Here is a 17,593-nt window from a genome sequence, read left to right on the forward strand (position 1 = left end):
TAAAGAAGTTAAAAGGACATTCATAAAAAACTAGTTTTTAAAATGGATGTAATAATTATCCATTTTTCCACACTAAAAGCCCTTGTCAAGGTCTAGTGCCAAAGGTAAAAACATTTTATAGGTATAGGCCAAACTAACTGCCTACACATTCCATCGGAATTATAACATAAAAGTGTAAGAATATTTTTTTAAACAACTTTCAAAAAAAGTTCTTGTTAAATGTAGTTTTCAAAAAATGGTTTTTGAAAACAATTTTTAAAAACAGTTTCTACAAACAATATTTTTCAAAAATAATTCTCTGATCATATTTTTAGAATAAAAGTTTGTTCAAGACTTGAAATATTCTCAACATATTTTCTGTATTTCTAAATGTTTTTTAAAAATAGCTTTAATTGACCTATGGTGGTTTATTATTAATCATTCTCCATATTTATATAATTACTTTTTAAAATCATTATGAGAGGCAAGTGAAAGCAACCAAAACAGTTAAAATATACTATTAGAAAATACCATGTTTTTAAAGCAATTATTAAAACCCTATTTTGAGAATAATTGACAACCAAACATTTTCATTTTTTGGAGTTTAACTAGGCTGCGAAAGCAAAGCAACACCATATATTTAAAATATTGGGTCGGGGGTAGGGTATGAAGCAAGAAACACATTGATTGAAATCTTTCAAGGAAACTGTGGTTAGATGATTCGGTCTCTGTGTCTCCCTGTTTCCTTCCTTCTCCATGTTTCCAAAAGTTTTCATGTACAAACCATTTATGTTTCCACCTGGTCAAGCAGTAGCCAATAGAAACTCCAGTTACCATTAATATGATTTTCAAGTCAAATCCCTGTCAATTGATTGTCTCAACAAGATAACTGAGGATGGATGAGGGTGGGATTGTAACTGATCGTGTAGCATATTAGGCCTTAGATTCAAATGTTGGACACTAGCACCAGGAAGAGCAGGCAAGGCCAAAGACCATTTTTTTTTTTTAATGAAATGAACAGAGAAAAAACATGTAGCATTATCAAGGACTCCACTCATGTCCAAGGATCGCTGATGTCTATGTAAAGTTCCAATAGATGAAGCTACACTCTTAAATGACTTATGAGTCAATTTGTGTCCCTCACTTTCCCAACAAATTGAGCTAGCTAGTCAAGAAAGGAAGACAAAATCAATACACCAAATCATCTAGCATGCTCGGTAGAATTAAAGAAGCATTTTTTGTTCATATAGTGAGCTAAGGTAAATCCCCTTTCCTACAATAGGCCAACTTATAAACCTTAAGTACATAATGCCAAGACAGACATAAATGACTTGTAATCATCCGTTTCCAACTGTGTAAATATTATCTGCTCTAAGTTTAAAGGAGATATTACAACTTCAAAACATATCTACAAGGTTAAGATCTTTCCCAACCGTGTAAATATTATCCACCCTACGTTTAAAGGAGATATCACAACTTCAAAACATATCTACAAGGTTAAAAGAAGCGCGTACATATATAACATTCAAAATTTTTTCTCCTATTTGATATGAGATATCATAATTACTCTCGTGTAGATATAATGTTCTTATTGTATCCCACAGGATTGTGAGGTTAAACAGATAGACACTCGTTGTAAGGTCGAACAAATAGACTCTCACATTAAAATTGAAGATCGACTCTAATACCATTTGTAATAACCAACTCTCAATTGTGTAGATATTATCCGCTTTAAGCCCAAATGAACCTTCATAGGTTAAGAGGAGTCCAAATATATATATATTGCTAAGTACTTTGTATCCTATCTGATGTGAGATATCATAATCACTTCCCCATGCAGACACAACACATAGTATCCTCATTATGTGTCATAGAATTGTAGAGTCAAATAGACAAACACTTCTTATAGGCCAAACAAATTCCCACATCAGGATTGGAGTGCCATTTATAATAGTCGTTCCCAACCGTGTAAATATTATCCACTCTAAGTCCAAAGGGAACCCCACAACTTTAAAATGTGTTTATAAGGTTAAGAAAGCACATACATCTATAGTGTTGGAAACTTCTCCCATCCAATATAAGATATCAAATGACTTGTGGTCAAGGGTTGCACAACCATGTTCAGATATGAAGAGGGATCTATGCTGCTATAGATCTAGAAAGAACTACAACCTCGATGCTTATCATAAATGCTCCTTATTTATTTACTTCCATTTCTCATAATATCTCTGAAAGGCCATATTGCATGAAACCTATCTTATAATTGGATTAAAAATGATACATGCTTCGTGAAGAGTATAAAAGAAAAGATCGGATAAAAAAAAAAAAAAGTGCAGTTAATACTATAAATCGCACATGTGATATTATCCAAATGGAAGCATTAGTAGAGATTGGCAGAGAATGAAAAAAAAAAGAAGAAGAATTGATTAATTTATTACTTGCTTATAAGCTTTTAGCTTTATCTTAGATGCTCAAGAGTTTAAAGTTTCCTTATTTTAAATGAAAGACTTCCAATACCATAGTACCTCCAACATATAATTTCATTTAGTGCTACTGGCCATATCGACCTTGTTGTTGGCCGGTTTGTCTGCTTTCTTAAATTGGATGCATATTTGTACTCAAAAAATAGTTTAAGAAAAATAATGTTTAAAGAGTATATATAAAAGCAACCATTGCACCCAACTTGATAAAAGAAAGAAGGGATAATAAAAGAAGTAATAAGACCAACACTTTCAGTTGCATTGCTACATATAAAAAACCCAAGTAATTTTTACATCCTATAAGATCAATGCTAACCTCAGTCCACTCACCAACGAAAACAAAAGTTCAAAACATCACCAACAAAGTAAGAAAAAAAAGAGAAAAGAAGAAACATGAAACCCAACAATGGAAGCAATATACATGGATCAAGACACCTTTCAAGGAAACTATGGTAAGATAAATTCAGTCTTCTCCGTTTTAGTTGCTGCCTTCCAAAAGTTTTCACAAACCATTCATGTTTCCATTTGGTGAAGCAATACCCAATAGAAATTCCAATCACTAGCCCGCTTCCATATCCCATTAATACAACTTTCCAATCAAATTCACTTGGTGGACCTTGTTTAGGGGATGATGGTGTTATATATTATTTTAGTTTAATTATTTTTTAATATCAATAATAGTCTTTTTAGCTTTTCTTGTTGACCTATATAAAGCTTTTTATGTAATATCTTTTTTAAGTCTTTTGTTAGCGAGACCTAGCCTAGCTTTCTTCTTATTCCTTTTCTTTGTTTTCGCAGTTCTCACAGATGGAGCTGGTGGTGAAGCCTCAGAATTTCCACATGGAAACTTTTGGATAAGCAGAAGGATCATAAAAAGCATGCTCATCAATCAAAAAGCTTTGCTTGAACTGAAGCAAGGCTGAGCTCTCACTAACACAGTGGCTGCTGCATATATAGATGAGGAAGAGTTAGTCACAATAAGATAAAAAGATGAGAATAAAAGGAGAAAGCGCATCAAGATGAAGAGATACAAAATTGACCCCATAATTCAAATCAGTCACTTTACCGTACTCTTGATTAAAGTAGGAATCTGACAATGAGCTTTTATAGATAGGAGTAAAGTCCTGTGTAATGGTTTCCGGAAGTGATGAATAATAGGCGTGTCCCTCAAGTCATTAGTGGAGCTTGAAGGCAAATTTCAAAGTCTAAATAAATAAATAAATAATTCATTTGCAGAAGGGGGCATAGTAACATTTAAAGTACTCTCTGCAAACTGGGGGAGTCAAACTCACTTTTTTTCCAAGCTCAGGTGGCAGACATGAAGAGACTGGCCAAAGAATTCTTCGTATGGACAGAAGAACCGTGTTTGAAGATCTAATGGGGAAAGAGAAAATCCTGTTTGCAGTCATTTATTCAACCGTTATTATCTTCAAATACAAGACATTCCACTACGTACCAAATGGGTATTAGAATCTCTCCTTTGAATTTGTTGCTTGAAAGATCAATTGCTCTGAAGATAACAGGGATCTTATCGAACACCCTCTCCATGCCCTTGTTTATCATTGTCATCGAGTATGTGTAATTGTCAGATAACCTGATTTGCTGTGTATTGAAAGATCTGTGCTTGCTTGTATGTATGCCAGCTTGTTGACATCAACAGAAACTTTCACGCAATCTAAATTTTTATCAGATAAGCCTAAGTCAGTTTTTTGAGCTTAAGAAACATATGCCCAGCTCCAATGCGCCATTCAAGTCATTTGAAAGTAGAATAAGAGTTTCAAGGTTTGTGAGGTTAGGTTTTTGGAGCTCCAATGGGTTTGATCATAAGAAACACAGTTCGTCTGTAGGAAATTTAGTCTCATTTCCTTTTATTGCAGTGGCTGGTGTTGATGTTGTTGTTTGTTATTGGAAATCAATTGCCTCTTTGTCACAAGATTTTTAGGTGAGAAGATGGAAATGGAGGATCCAAAATAGAGACAGGAAGTGAGATGTGTTTTAGAGCAAGTCAAATTTGAAGAAAAGAGATGAAGTAGAGACACACAAATTTGTCACAAATTATTAAATAACAAAGACAAGCGAGTCACATTTACTACTTATAAGCAAATCATCAGAGCTCTCTGCATACCATATACTTACCCCACACTCGATAAAGAAATTAAAAAGGAAACCACAACAATACAACATTACGTCTTATTTACAAACCATTCATGTTTCCTTCTCTGCCTCTTGCCTCTTGCCAAAAGTATTCACAAACCATTCATGTTTCCTTGTGGTCAAGGTGTGCCCAATAACTACTCCCACCACCAGCCCACTTCCATATCCCATCAATACCATCATCAACTCAACTCTGATTCCCAACTTGGAGTCTTCAACTTGTCTGGAGGTTGAAAGCGGCAGCGGTAATGACTTAAAGATCCTGCACTTCTTTGACAAAGGGACCTCCTCACAATCCTGGGTTTCCCTTGTATGACTCATTTTGAAATGTATCAAATTGTTTGCCTTGTGGTATAGGTCCTGTGAGATGATTGTGGGAAACGTTGAAGAACTCAATGAATGTCATCCTTGTTAGTTGCTAGGGGATCTCTCCTGATGCTTGTTCTAGGACAGATCCAATGACTCCATGTAACGCCCAAGTTTTCTTTTTAAAGGGTAATTTAGGAAATTCTTAATAATGATATTAAATTAATTAATTAATTAATTAATTTAATAAAATGGAAGAGGGGTGAAAAGGTAATTTTACGAATAATACCCTAGGTATAAATAGAAAATTCTCTTTTTCTTGTTCTTTTTTTTAATCGTATTCCTGTTCGCAGAGAGTTTCCAAAAAACGTGAAGTTGAGGTTAGATTTCAAGGTTTGAAGAACAAACCTCTATAGGTAAGATTCTAACCCTAGATTATTATTTTAGATTCATTAGTTAATTTCAAGCACATTAGATATTTTTTTTTTTTGGAAAACCCCAAATCTAGATTAGAGTTAGTTTATTTATTTTTTAATTCGTCTTAATACCAAATAGTGAAAATTTAAGATTTTGATTTATTATTGGAATTGGGGAGATCTTAAGTTTTTTTTTTTTTAGAAAAAAAAAAATTCCTATGAAGATTTCGATTTAGATTAGGGTTATTTTATTATTATTTTTAATTCGTTTTAATATCAAATAGTGAAAATTTAAGGTTTCGATTTATTGTTGGAAATCGGAAATTCTTAAGTTTTTAGGAAAAAAAAAACCTAGAAGACGCGTGTGCACACTGTGGAATTGGAGAATGAAAAAAATAATATAATATATATATGGGGTGTGGGTGTGTGTACGGATGGATGAAGAGTGTTGTTAGTTAATATATATATATATATATATATATATGTCTATTGTTTGTTGGCAATAATGGAGTATTGTTGGGAATAAAATTTATGTTTAAAAATAAAAATAAAAATGAGAGAATAGAAGTTTTAAATAAAAAGGAAGTAAAGTTTTTTTTTGATATTATAATTATGAGCGTAAGTTAATAAATAACATAGAAATTAATTATTGAAATAAATTATAGTTTAATTAAGTTGTGTCCCAAGAAATAAATTTTAAAATAAATAAATAAATAAATTCAATTTTATATGAATTAGAAATTTATTCATTTTTAAAATATGAATAGATTAAATTACCTTTCATAAATATGTAAAAATAATAATAATAATTTGAATACCTAAAATTTTAGAATTGTCAAACCTATAATTTTAGATAAATAGTAATAATTGTTCCTCTTATGTTTTGTTAGGTGAAGAGTAGATTTTCAGGATTATTTTTCTCCAAAGTTTTTGAGGACTTCTTTTGAGGTAAGGGAAATTAATGCATTTGTTAAATTCTTTTTTTGAAACAATTTTATATATATATATATATATATACATTATTTGAAAACGTTTGAGGTTATATTCCGTTTTATGCATGGATCAAACCTGTTTTGCATGAAAAGTATGTTAGAATTTTATATTATATTTTTGACAAATAAATGTGGAGATATTATATGTTGTAAATTTGAATAAATGAAATAAATATTTGACTCTGGTTTGTTTGGCCCTTGTCAACGGGATATAATAGTTGACTTTTGGCCCTTGTTAGTGGGATATAATAGTTGACCTTTACATTTCTTGGTGGGGAATGTAATTGATTTGAACCCCAGCCTTTAGGGGTTTCGGTTAGAGGTTACTAGTACTAGTAGTGTTTGGTTCCGTCCACCTTAAAGGAACAATTTGAGGCTAGCCACCCATTTGAAAAGTCCCACCTAATTGGGCACCCTTTGATGTTTGATGACCAGAGTAAATAACTTATTGGAATGTTTTGATTAAATTTGATTTGAAATTGTTTGAATCAGAAATAAATGCATACAGTTAGAAATTTTGAATGTATTGGCAAAAAAAAAAAAAAAAAATCTACTCACAACTTTATGAAAATGATTGATTACAATATCTCCTATTTTGCAAGTAAGTTTGAAATGTTTGATCCATGGACTGCATTAATGTTCCTTATTTGGCTGTGAGCTCATTCCTATTTGTTGACTACTTTTCAGGTACCCTTAGTTCGGGTGAGGAGTGATGGCTAGGCTGAGGAATGGTCATCATTAGAATTTGACTTAGGATTTTATATTGGATTTTGTTTAACTGTTAGTTGTGTTCATTTGGATCTTTTGATATTTGGAAGTTATTTGGATATTGATCCTTCAAATTTTATGTTAGATCAAAGTTGAGTTTTGGAGATTTTGAAATTTGTTCTAGTACTTGAATTATTTAAGTTTGCAAATATTTGGACCATGGATTTTGGATAGTGGATGTTTTAGTTTTGAAATTGAATTTTGAGGATTTTAGATTTGTTCTGCTACTCTGAACAGGTACTTGGTAATTGGTAACTTCCGATTACAAGATAAGTGTTTGGGTCAGGTTACACTGTAAGCCTTCGGGTTTGAAGTGTGAAATGACCATCACGCCCTTAGAGTGGGTCTTGGGGCGTGACACTCCAGTTGTGTTAGGTTCCCAGGGAGGATGGGATATGACCAGTAAGATTGTTGCCGCCAATGTTGAACAAATGAAGCCCCTTGAGGCTCCCAATGGAGGTTGGAATGTGTCCTTTGAAATTGTTGTCTGAGAAATCAATTGGTATGAAAATATCAGGGATCTCCTCATACAACCTCTGCATGCCTTTGTTTGTGATTGTCAGTGAGTACATGTAACCGAAACTCCAACTAAACCCTGGAATTTGAATCTTTGGTTGTACCTCTATGTACCTAAGGTCCTTTGCAATATCTGTAAGTTTCATGGCATCCCAATTTTGGAAATACTTTGATGGCTAATCACCTATAAACTTATTGTCAGAGATGTCAATGATGCGCAACTTGGGAAACTTGAAATTGGAGTGCCAACTCCCTATTGCACCATGGAATCTATTGGATTCAAAATAAGAACCTGTAACTGTGGGAGAGCTCCTAACCAAAAATGGAAAATATCATCAATTTGATTGTTTCCAAGAGCAAGGTACTCGAGCATTTAGCAATTGACCAATGATCTTGGTATTTGGCCTTGGAATTGATTCTCACTTAAGTCAATTGTCCTCAAATTATTTGGCACTATGCATGTTTGAGGGATGGGGTCATCAAGGCCATTAAGGCCTTGGAATTGATTGATTCTCACTTAAGTCACATTACTTCTAGTATATAATTTTTCTAGACTTCTAGTTGTTGTACCCCATTGGACTAGAGTTGCAGTTCATTATTGAACGAAGTTTCTAAAAAAAACAGAGAGAAAAATCAAACAGCGGTAGAATAAAAAGAAAAAAGAATGGGAACAAAATAGAGCAGTACAAGAGACATAGATTTAAATCTCTCAAGGGAAAGACAAAAAAGAAAAAGAAAAAGGAAAACACTTTTCATAAGAAAAAAAAAGTTTTTTAATATTAAAAATAAAAAAGGGTAATTGTAGACAATATCTTTTAGTTATTTTCACTTTTTTCTTAAAGATTGTTTTAAAAAATAATTATATAAATATTAAAAATAATGCACTAGAAATAAATGATTTTTAAAATATATTTAAAAACATAGAAAATAGGTTAAAAAAATTTCATGTTTCTAAACCAATTTTTGTTATAGGAAACATCAAATAACAGTTTTAAAATTTTTTTCTCGATAATAATGTTTCAGAAATGTTTTCGACAATAGCTCTCGAACATAGTCTTAGCCTTTGTGTCTCTGTTTTTCCCTCATTCTCCATTTTGGTTACTGCGGTCCAAAAGTTTTCATAATCCATCAATATGATTTTCCAACCAAATACACTACGATCAGAGGTTGAAAATGGTGGTGGTAAGTTGGTAACACATCAAGATTAGCTAGCCTTGAAAGTTGGAAAAACAAAAAAACTTTTCCTATGGAATTTCATGGATAAATAGAAGGCTTCTCATTTGATTAACTTAAAAATATTCCATATCTCTCTTGAATTTTCTGTTTTGTGGTTAGGTGCTCACATATTGAAGTTTTTGCCTTTATTTCAAATGAAAGACTTGCAATACCATAGTAGACCCAAACATACAAGTTATAAGATTGATGTAGATGAGCCAAAAACATGGTTTCACTAGGCCAACTGCAAGAAGCTTTGCAAGTAAAACAAACTCAAGGGACCAGTACTGATGCTTAACTTCCCATAAAATAGATCAACTCTAATGCAAGGCAACTTTCATTTTGCCTTTTCCTTTTTGGATACAAAATATGTAAAAGAATCTAATACATGCAAGCTAGTGATAGTACTTCTAATATGTAAGCGCCCAACTCAATAAAAGGAAGAAAGAATGATAAAAGAAGTGATGAGACTAACACATTTAGTTTGCAGTTCAGTACAAGCCATAATCAAGTTGCATTGCTACATTACATGTAATAAAAAAAAACCTAAGCAGTTTTTACATTCATTGGCCAACACAAACACAAGTTGAAGTAACAACATGACTAAAATGGAAAAAGAGATGAGGAAAGAAGTCTAACAATGCAAGCAGTATACATAGATTAAGAAATCTTTCAAGGAAATTTTGGTTGGACAAATTCAACCTCTCTGCTCCTTTCTTTCTTTCCTTGTCCATTTTCTTTGCTGCTTACCAAAGGTTTTCACGAACCACTCATGTTTCCATGAGGTCAAGCAATACGCAATTAAAACTCCAATTACTAGCCCACTTCCATATCCCATTAATACAAATTTCCAATCAAATTCTCTAGTTGAACCTTGTTTAGAGGATGAAAGTGTTGGTGGTGATGCTTGAGAACTTTCACATGCCCTTGACAAAGGACTTCCACACAATCCCGGGTTCCCATCAAAGGAAGCATTTGGAAATGTTGTAAATTGATTTCCTTGTGGTATATGTCCTATGAGATGATTGTGGGAAACATTGAAGAACTCAAGTAATGTCATCTTTGTTAGTTGCAAAGGGATCTCACCTGAGACCTTGTTCTAGGAAAAATCCAATGACTCCTGCTATGTTAGGTTCCCTAGGGAGGATGGGATATGGCCAATAAGATTGTTGCCGCCAAGTTTGAGCAAATGAAACCCCTTAAGGTTCCCAATGGAGGTTGGAATTTGTCCTTTGAAATTGTTACCTGAGAAATCAATTGCTATGAAAATATTAGGGATCTCCTCATAATACCTCTGCATGCCTTTGTTTGTCATTGTCATCAAGTACATGTAACCAAAAGTGTACGTATACCCTGGGCTTTAAAAATCTTGATTGGCCTACATGTACTTGAGGTGGTTTGCATTTGAAAGTTTCATGGCATCCCAATTTTGGAAATACACTGATGGCAAATCACCTATGAACTCATTGTCAGAGAGGTCGATGATGCACAACTTGGGAAACCTTAAATTGGCGTGCCAATTCCCTATTGCACCATGGAATCTATTGGATCTCAAAATAAGAACTTGCAGTTGTGGGAGAGCTCCAAGCCAAAAAGGGAAAATATCATCGATTTGATTGTTTCCGAGAACAAGGTACTCTAACATCATGCAATTGGCAAATAATCTAGGTATTTGGCTTTGGAATTGATTTTCACCTAAAGCAATCACCCTCAAATTATTTGGCACTGTGCATGTTTGAGGAATGGGGCCATCAAGGTTGTTGTTTCTCAGATCTAGTACAGAGATTAGCTCTAGTTGGCCAAACATTGAGGAATCCTTGATTGAAGCCAAAATATGTGCTTTAATGGCACATATTCTATATAATTTGTGCACCAAAAGACATTCAAATCACCCAACTTGACCTAAATCAATGCTAAGGCCTTAGCCATGAGTTTAATTTTTTACTTTGGAGACTTATCTCATGTTCAAGGGAAGAAAATGGTGCAAGTTGAATCACTTTAGAGTTTGAAAGATCAAGAAAGGGCTAAATGAGTGAAGACTCATGAACCATAAGGAAAGGCAAGATGAGGATATCATGAGTTTTTAAGATGAGAAATAACCATTATGGAGTAAGAAAGAAGGCAAGAAAACATGGGCAATGAGGCATAAAGCAAGATTCAGCTGCATGAAAATTTAGAACTCAAAAATCTAATGGTATTATATACTCTGACTTTGAGGACAAATTTAGAGCACTTCCTAGAGTCCATTTTATACATACTATATATTGTTTCGAAGATCAAGAAGTCAGGAGTCCAACGCTTCAAACGGTGTGTAAATCAAAGCTAAAATGAAGAAGTTATGACCATTTGAAAACAACTGCACTAAGCTGGAGGGTCATTTCAAAATGATTTCGAAATTCAACTTAGGAATTCGAAATCCACTTTGAAATGACACCAATTTCGAATTCACCCACTGCCACTTTGATGTTCCGCCTCCTCTACCTCGGGAATTGCATCTATTCAACTTATGAATTCGAAATCCACTTCAAAATGACACCAATTTTGAATTCACCCATTGCTACTTTGATGTTTCACCTCCTCTACCTCGGGAATTTCATCTAGGGCACTCCATCCACCCTAAGTGAACCCCACACAACTAGAAATCACCATTTTATTATTTTTTAATCATTTTTAGGAAATTATTTTGTAATAAGTGGCCAATGAGAGTATGCCACATGTTAGGTAATTGATGATATTATATAAACTCTCTCAATTCTAGGTTTTAGGGATCTTAGATCTTTTTCCTGAGAGTTTGACATTAAAGGTGGAAGAAGATGAGAACTTTGGTTTTTTTTCTTTTTCTTCTTTATTAAATATATTGTTTTTAGTTTCTTTTGATTCAAATTATGGATTTTTACCCTATTATGAATTGTGAATGTGACATCACCCCCATGAGAGGCTAAAGGCCAACTTGGGGCTTGAAGCATGAAAACCTAAGGGCTAGGAAACCTATAGGGACAATGGGTAAATTATTATAACAATGAGATTAATTATTGATTGGGTGACAATTTATCATTTTTTATCCTATCCTTGTGAGTTCGTTTAGGGAATGATATGACAGGTTATTACTTGATACTAGTGATTCTTGGTAATTCTTGATCATTAGTTATCCTCATCTACACTACTGTTATTTGCCCTTAAACAAAGCTATAAAGGGTAGGAAGGGTTAAAAAGCCAAATCTTAAATTGGTAATCAATCTCATTCATTTGATGGTTTTAGGAATCTGTTTTAAAAAGGAAAAATTAGGTTTCAGATGCAATTTTGAGTTATAGAACTTAACTTGATCGCGAGCGGCCAAGGATCCCAAAACCCTAAGATCATATTACTTAAAAGACCCTTGTTTTCTTTAATTTCTATACCCTAGGTTGGATTGTGGAAAACCCCAAACTTGAATCAATTGAATTTAAAATCAATATTCATTTTTTTTATTAATTTAATTTCTTTTACTTAGTTTCACATTATTCACATATTGATTTTCACTTTCGGATTTAAACAAAAGCAATTCATTTATTCTAGTATTGACAATTTCCATAAGTCAGTCTTGAGGACGATACCCGGAATATTACAAAAGCCGTAGTGACTCTTTCTCTAGTTTTTCTTGACTAGAGTTGCTACGTAAAAAGGCTAAGTATTTTGGTAAAACAAAGAAGTTCGGTCAATCCTGCCACTCAAATTGTTACTAGACAAATCAAGTAACATAAGAGAACTCATGTTGCAAATAAGTGGCAAAATTTCTCCGGTCAGTTTATTTCAAGAGACTGAATATAATATGGTTGATGGTGGTGGAATTGGAAGTGGTCCTTGCAGCATGTTAAAATCAAGTTGTAAACTGTATAACCTGGGCCATGGAAGCACAATTGGACGTTGGTCAAAGCCTGTTAAAAAGTTTCCAAAAAGGTCCAGAGTCTCTAGCGTTTCTTTGCTTATGTTCCACACCCACTTTGGAATTGGTCCATGAATTTTATTATCAGAAAGGGAAAGCACCTCCAATTCATCTTGGTTCTGCAGGAAATCAGGAAACTCAGTTAAGTTGCATGACCCCAATCCTAAAAGCTTGAATGTAGGGGGAGTGGCATTGGTTCTGGTGTAACTGAGCAATGATAACCTGTTGCCTGATAATAGGAGTCCAGTGGGATTTTTGAGCTTAGATAACATGTGGAGTTCCACTGTTCCAGTCAAGTTATTTCCTTATACAGAAAGAGCTTGAAGATTTACAAGTTCAAATAATGAACTTGGGATCCCACCCTCTAAATTGTTTCCCCCAAGATCTAATGCAGTTAATTGGGTGAGGTTCATGAGCCAAGATGGGATCTGACCACTCAATTGATTATTTGCAAGAGCCAAAAGAGTTAGTTGACTCATATTTACAAGAGAGAATGAGATTTCTCCAATTAAATTTATTTGCTCGAGATATAAATAAGTGAGTTTTGTTTGCTCACCAAGCCAAGCAAGGGTTCTGACACTGAAATCATTCGAAGAAAGGTCTAAATAAGTGAGTTGGGTAAGATTTGCCAAGAAAGAAGGAATGTGGCCACTAAAATGGTTATTTGAAATGCCCAAATAGGATAGCTGGGTAAGGTTGCCCAAGAAAGAAGAAATTTGGCCACTAAAAGAGTTCCTTGAAAGGTCCAAATAGGATAGCTGGGGAAGGTGACCAAGTGAAGATGGGACCAACCCTGTGAAATTGCACGAGCTGATATCCAATTCAATCAAAGAAGCAAACCTCCCAATTGAAGTTGGTAACTCACCAGAAAAAACTTGTACCAGAAAGATACAACATTTTGAAGGGGACTGGTTTCCTGAAATTCAGGCAAATAACCAATCAGATCCGTATTGTACCTCACACTAAGATACTATATGCATGGTAACTGAAAATTTTCCATTGGGAATTCACCGTGCAATCCACATTCTCTGAGAAAGAGAGATGTCAGTGAAGATAAACTTGCCAACTCATGAGGTATCGTTGAACAAATGTTCACCTGAGATAGACGAAGTTCCTTTAAGTGGGTTAAGTTCTGAACCAGATTTCCCAAGCCAGGCTTTTCAAGCTGCAACATTGGGTTTCCGAGAGATCAAGGAAAACCAATTTGGACAGTGCTAAGAGTTCTGATGGGATTTGGCCAGAGAATTGATTACTACCAAAAAGTGCTATTTTGTAGACCTAATTATAATGGTTTTAAGAACCTTTGAGTAGTAATCATATTCATTTAACCCAATTAATTCATTAAGGTCCTTAGTAATTGGTTTTAACCATTTTGTGGCAAGTTTACATGTTTTTATCAACTTATGAATCAATTCAAGCATGCCAAATGATGGAGGAGCTACTTGGACAAGTTATGGCAAAGCTTTTGGAAGCTCAAATTCATGAAGAACCAAGCTTTGGAGCTCCATAGCCCTTTGCCAAAGTCGTTCAAATTATGCAAGAAAAGAACAATGGAGAAGAGGAAAAATAGAGTGAAGAAAACAGAGGACATCAGATGCAGTCTTCTTGCGCACTTTTGGAGTACTTCCCGAAGTCCATTTTCTACATGCTATATACCATTTCAAAGCCCAGGAAGTCAAGAATCCAATGCTTCAAACGGTGCGCAATTCGGAGTTGAAATGAAGGAGTTACAGCCATTTCAAGCCGATCACTCCAAGCTGAAGGAAGCATTTTGCAAAGTGTTGCGGAATCAGCCTTTTGTTGCGAGAATTTCGCAGCCTTTTTGTACAGTGTTTTGAAATTCCTCCTGAAGTTACCCGATATATGCCGCAAGCTGGAAGCTGAGAACACCAAGGTGGAAGCCAACTTCGCAGCCCTGGGAGGATAGCATGTTGTTGCGAAAATATTTCGCAGCCCTCTTGAGTGTCTGCGAAATCTCGCAGACACCATTTTTCACCTGCGAAATGTTCCTGGAGCTTCCCGATATTTGTGACCGACACATTGAGATATTTTTCTTCAGATTTTTGTGTCTAAATTTCCATTTTCTCCTTGTATTCAACCACTCATGTAATTCCTTAGCTAGGAAGTATCTAAGGAAGGGTAAATTACCTTCCTATATAAACTCCCTTGCATCCACTGTAAGAAAATCATGTAATCATATATGTAATATCGATCAATATATAGAATATACAGAGCCTTGCTCTGTTTTTCCTTCTCTTTCATTTTTCATTTCTTTTTATTTCTAGCCAACCAAACTTTGAGGATTTTTCCTTAGAGGATGAGAGGCTAAGTTTTTTGTCTCTTGGAGTGAGGAAAGCCGGGTAAGTTTCCACATGCATAAATTGGAAGTTTTGTTGTTTTAGTTTTTAATGAAGAGAAAGTGTAACCCGTTAGTGATTTCTATGTTTTTAGTTAACTTAAAACACCTTAGAGTCACCTGGGCCAACACTTGGTAAGGCAAGTGATCTCCGTCCATGGAGATTCACTAGTTTATCTCTTGCGAGCCTTTGGGAGGTGACTTGAAGGTAGGATTTTCTAGAATAGCCAACACTTGGTAAGCTTTTCGACTCCAAGGAGACATCCATTAGTTATCTCTTGCGAGCTTTTGAAGGGAAGTCCAAGGTTAAAGATCATCTTGAATGGCAAGTGCTAGGTGAGAGGTATGAGCCATTGCAAGGTGCATCAGTGAGAGGGATTTAGTGTTTGAACCCATTAATGGGAAGCATCTGTACAACACCGGTTAGAGAATTAACTATATGTTAATTCTCTAATGCGAGGAAAAGAAACAAGTGACCGGAACTCCCTTTTTGTATGAGGAATCTGAGCCTAGTGATCTGAACTCCAAGAAACATCTTTCTTTGTAAGTAAAATCAGTTACTATTTTTGGTTAGCTTAAAACCAATCCTTTTTCATTCAAACATCTTTATGTTTTCTTTTAAAGCTAACCTTGAAATGAAAAGGCACCAATTCAACTTTGAATTAACATCATTTGTGAAGTGAAAACCCATCCCAGTGAACGATCCTAGAGCCACTATGCTATTGTAGCTTTGTCTTTGCTACCCTAGTATATGGTGTAATAGGTTATAAATTTTGTTGATTACTCCCTCAATCAAGGAGCACCAGCTGGACACGAATCAGCTGAGACACCAATTGGGCACGAATCAAATGGCGCTGTTGTCGGGGACCGAACCCCGAATCAGATGGTGCCATTGCCACTGCCACTGCTAGGGACGAATCAAGAATCCAGAAAAAGAGAGGTTGAGACTTCTCAGCCTCGAAAGCTGTTCAATTCCAAATGGGATCTCAGAATGATGAAAATAATTGTCAGAGAGGTCAAGACTTTGAAGATGAACAAGACGGAAGAGGTTGCTACTGGAGTTGATAGAATCAGATAGGCAACTGCTGGCAAGGTGAAGGCCGATCACATGACCAGTCTCCCTGTCACACTCAACACCATCCCATGAGCAACAGTCACTTCCTTCTCCTTCTTTATGGGATTTCCACAATGCCACTTTTGGATAAGCAGAAGGATCATAAGAAACATGCTCATCAATCGAAAAGCTTTGCGTGAACTAAAGCAAGGCGGAGCTCTTACTATCATGTGGCTGCTGCATGGAAGAGGAAGAGTTAGCCACCATTAGATAAAAAGATGAGAGTAAAAGGAGACAGGGCATGAACATGAAGAGACACAAAGTTGAGCCCATATTTTCTATGGATAATAAGAAAGCAAATGGGAATGATGAGGGTTCACAGCCAGGATCCATAGTCTTATATAGTAATGAGTACTGTGCATTGACTGCAACCCAGCAGACTAGTCTGCCCATAAATTTTAAACAGTTTCAGAATTTGCCCCTCAATGAATCCCTATTACTAATATTAAAAATCACACTCACAAGTCAAGTTGTCTCCGTAGGCTTAGGGGTGGCATTATGCAAAATCTCTATTTATTAAATGACTTGCATTGACTTAAGCTGATGAATAGCCTCTCTCTTCAATTGGTGACTTGATAGAAGCTTTGGTGGAGCCCAAATTTCCATTAGTGATGAGACCGGGTAAAGTTTATTGGGAGAATTGTGTTTTGGGCCCTGGGCCCAAAAATTAACATTTGGTCCTCCAACCACCCATATTTAAGTCCAATGATATGAGATAGTAATTGACAAAAATATCCACTTGACTCATTTTTGTCTTTATTCTACTACTTGCCACTCTTCTTTCTTATTTAACCATTTTTAGATTTTTCATTTTTTTAAAACTCTTTTATAAATAATTGAAAAATTGCATTATTTTTTATTTTTAAATATAAATAAAAAAATTATATTAATGATTCAAAGACTATTTTAGAAAATACTTTAAAAAAAATATTAATTTAAATAAATGAAAATTATCTTTTATATTTATTTTTATCGTTTACATTTTAGAAGTAAATAATTTAATGATTAAAATACCATTTAAAATAAATATATTCACTATTTTATTTTTTTTATACTAAAAAGTATTTTAAAGTTTTTTTTTACTATTATAAAATAAAAAGTTCAATTTTTTTTTTTAATCTTCTTCCTTCCTTATTTTAACAACTTTTTGAACATGACTTTTAGTAATAAGTTATATGAAATGCTACAAATTTGTTTATTAAGGATTTTTTTTAATGATTTGAATTAATTAAAAATTTATTAAAATAAGAAAAAGAAAAATAAAGAAAGGGGATGGATTGAGAGTTTTTATTTTAAGTACTCGATTAAAATGAGGATGGATGGAGAGTTTTTATTTTAAGTACTCAATTAAAATGTTTTTATATGACCTAATTT

At 34.3% G+C, this 17,593-nt stretch overlaps 1 pseudogene; it reads right to left on the reverse strand.

The window, feature by feature from the left end:
• Window positions 1–13,575: 13,575 nt before the first annotated feature.
• LOC100264806 (receptor-like protein 7) lies at window positions 13,576–16,492 on the reverse strand (annotated as a pseudogene).
• Window positions 16,493–17,593: the final 1,101 nt, after the last annotated feature.

This window comes from Vitis vinifera, chromosome 12, assembly GCF_030704535.1.
Source record: "Vitis vinifera cultivar Pinot Noir 40024 chromosome 12, ASM3070453v1".
NCBI classification, from domain to species: domain Eukaryota; kingdom Viridiplantae; phylum Streptophyta; class Magnoliopsida; order Vitales; family Vitaceae; genus Vitis; species Vitis vinifera.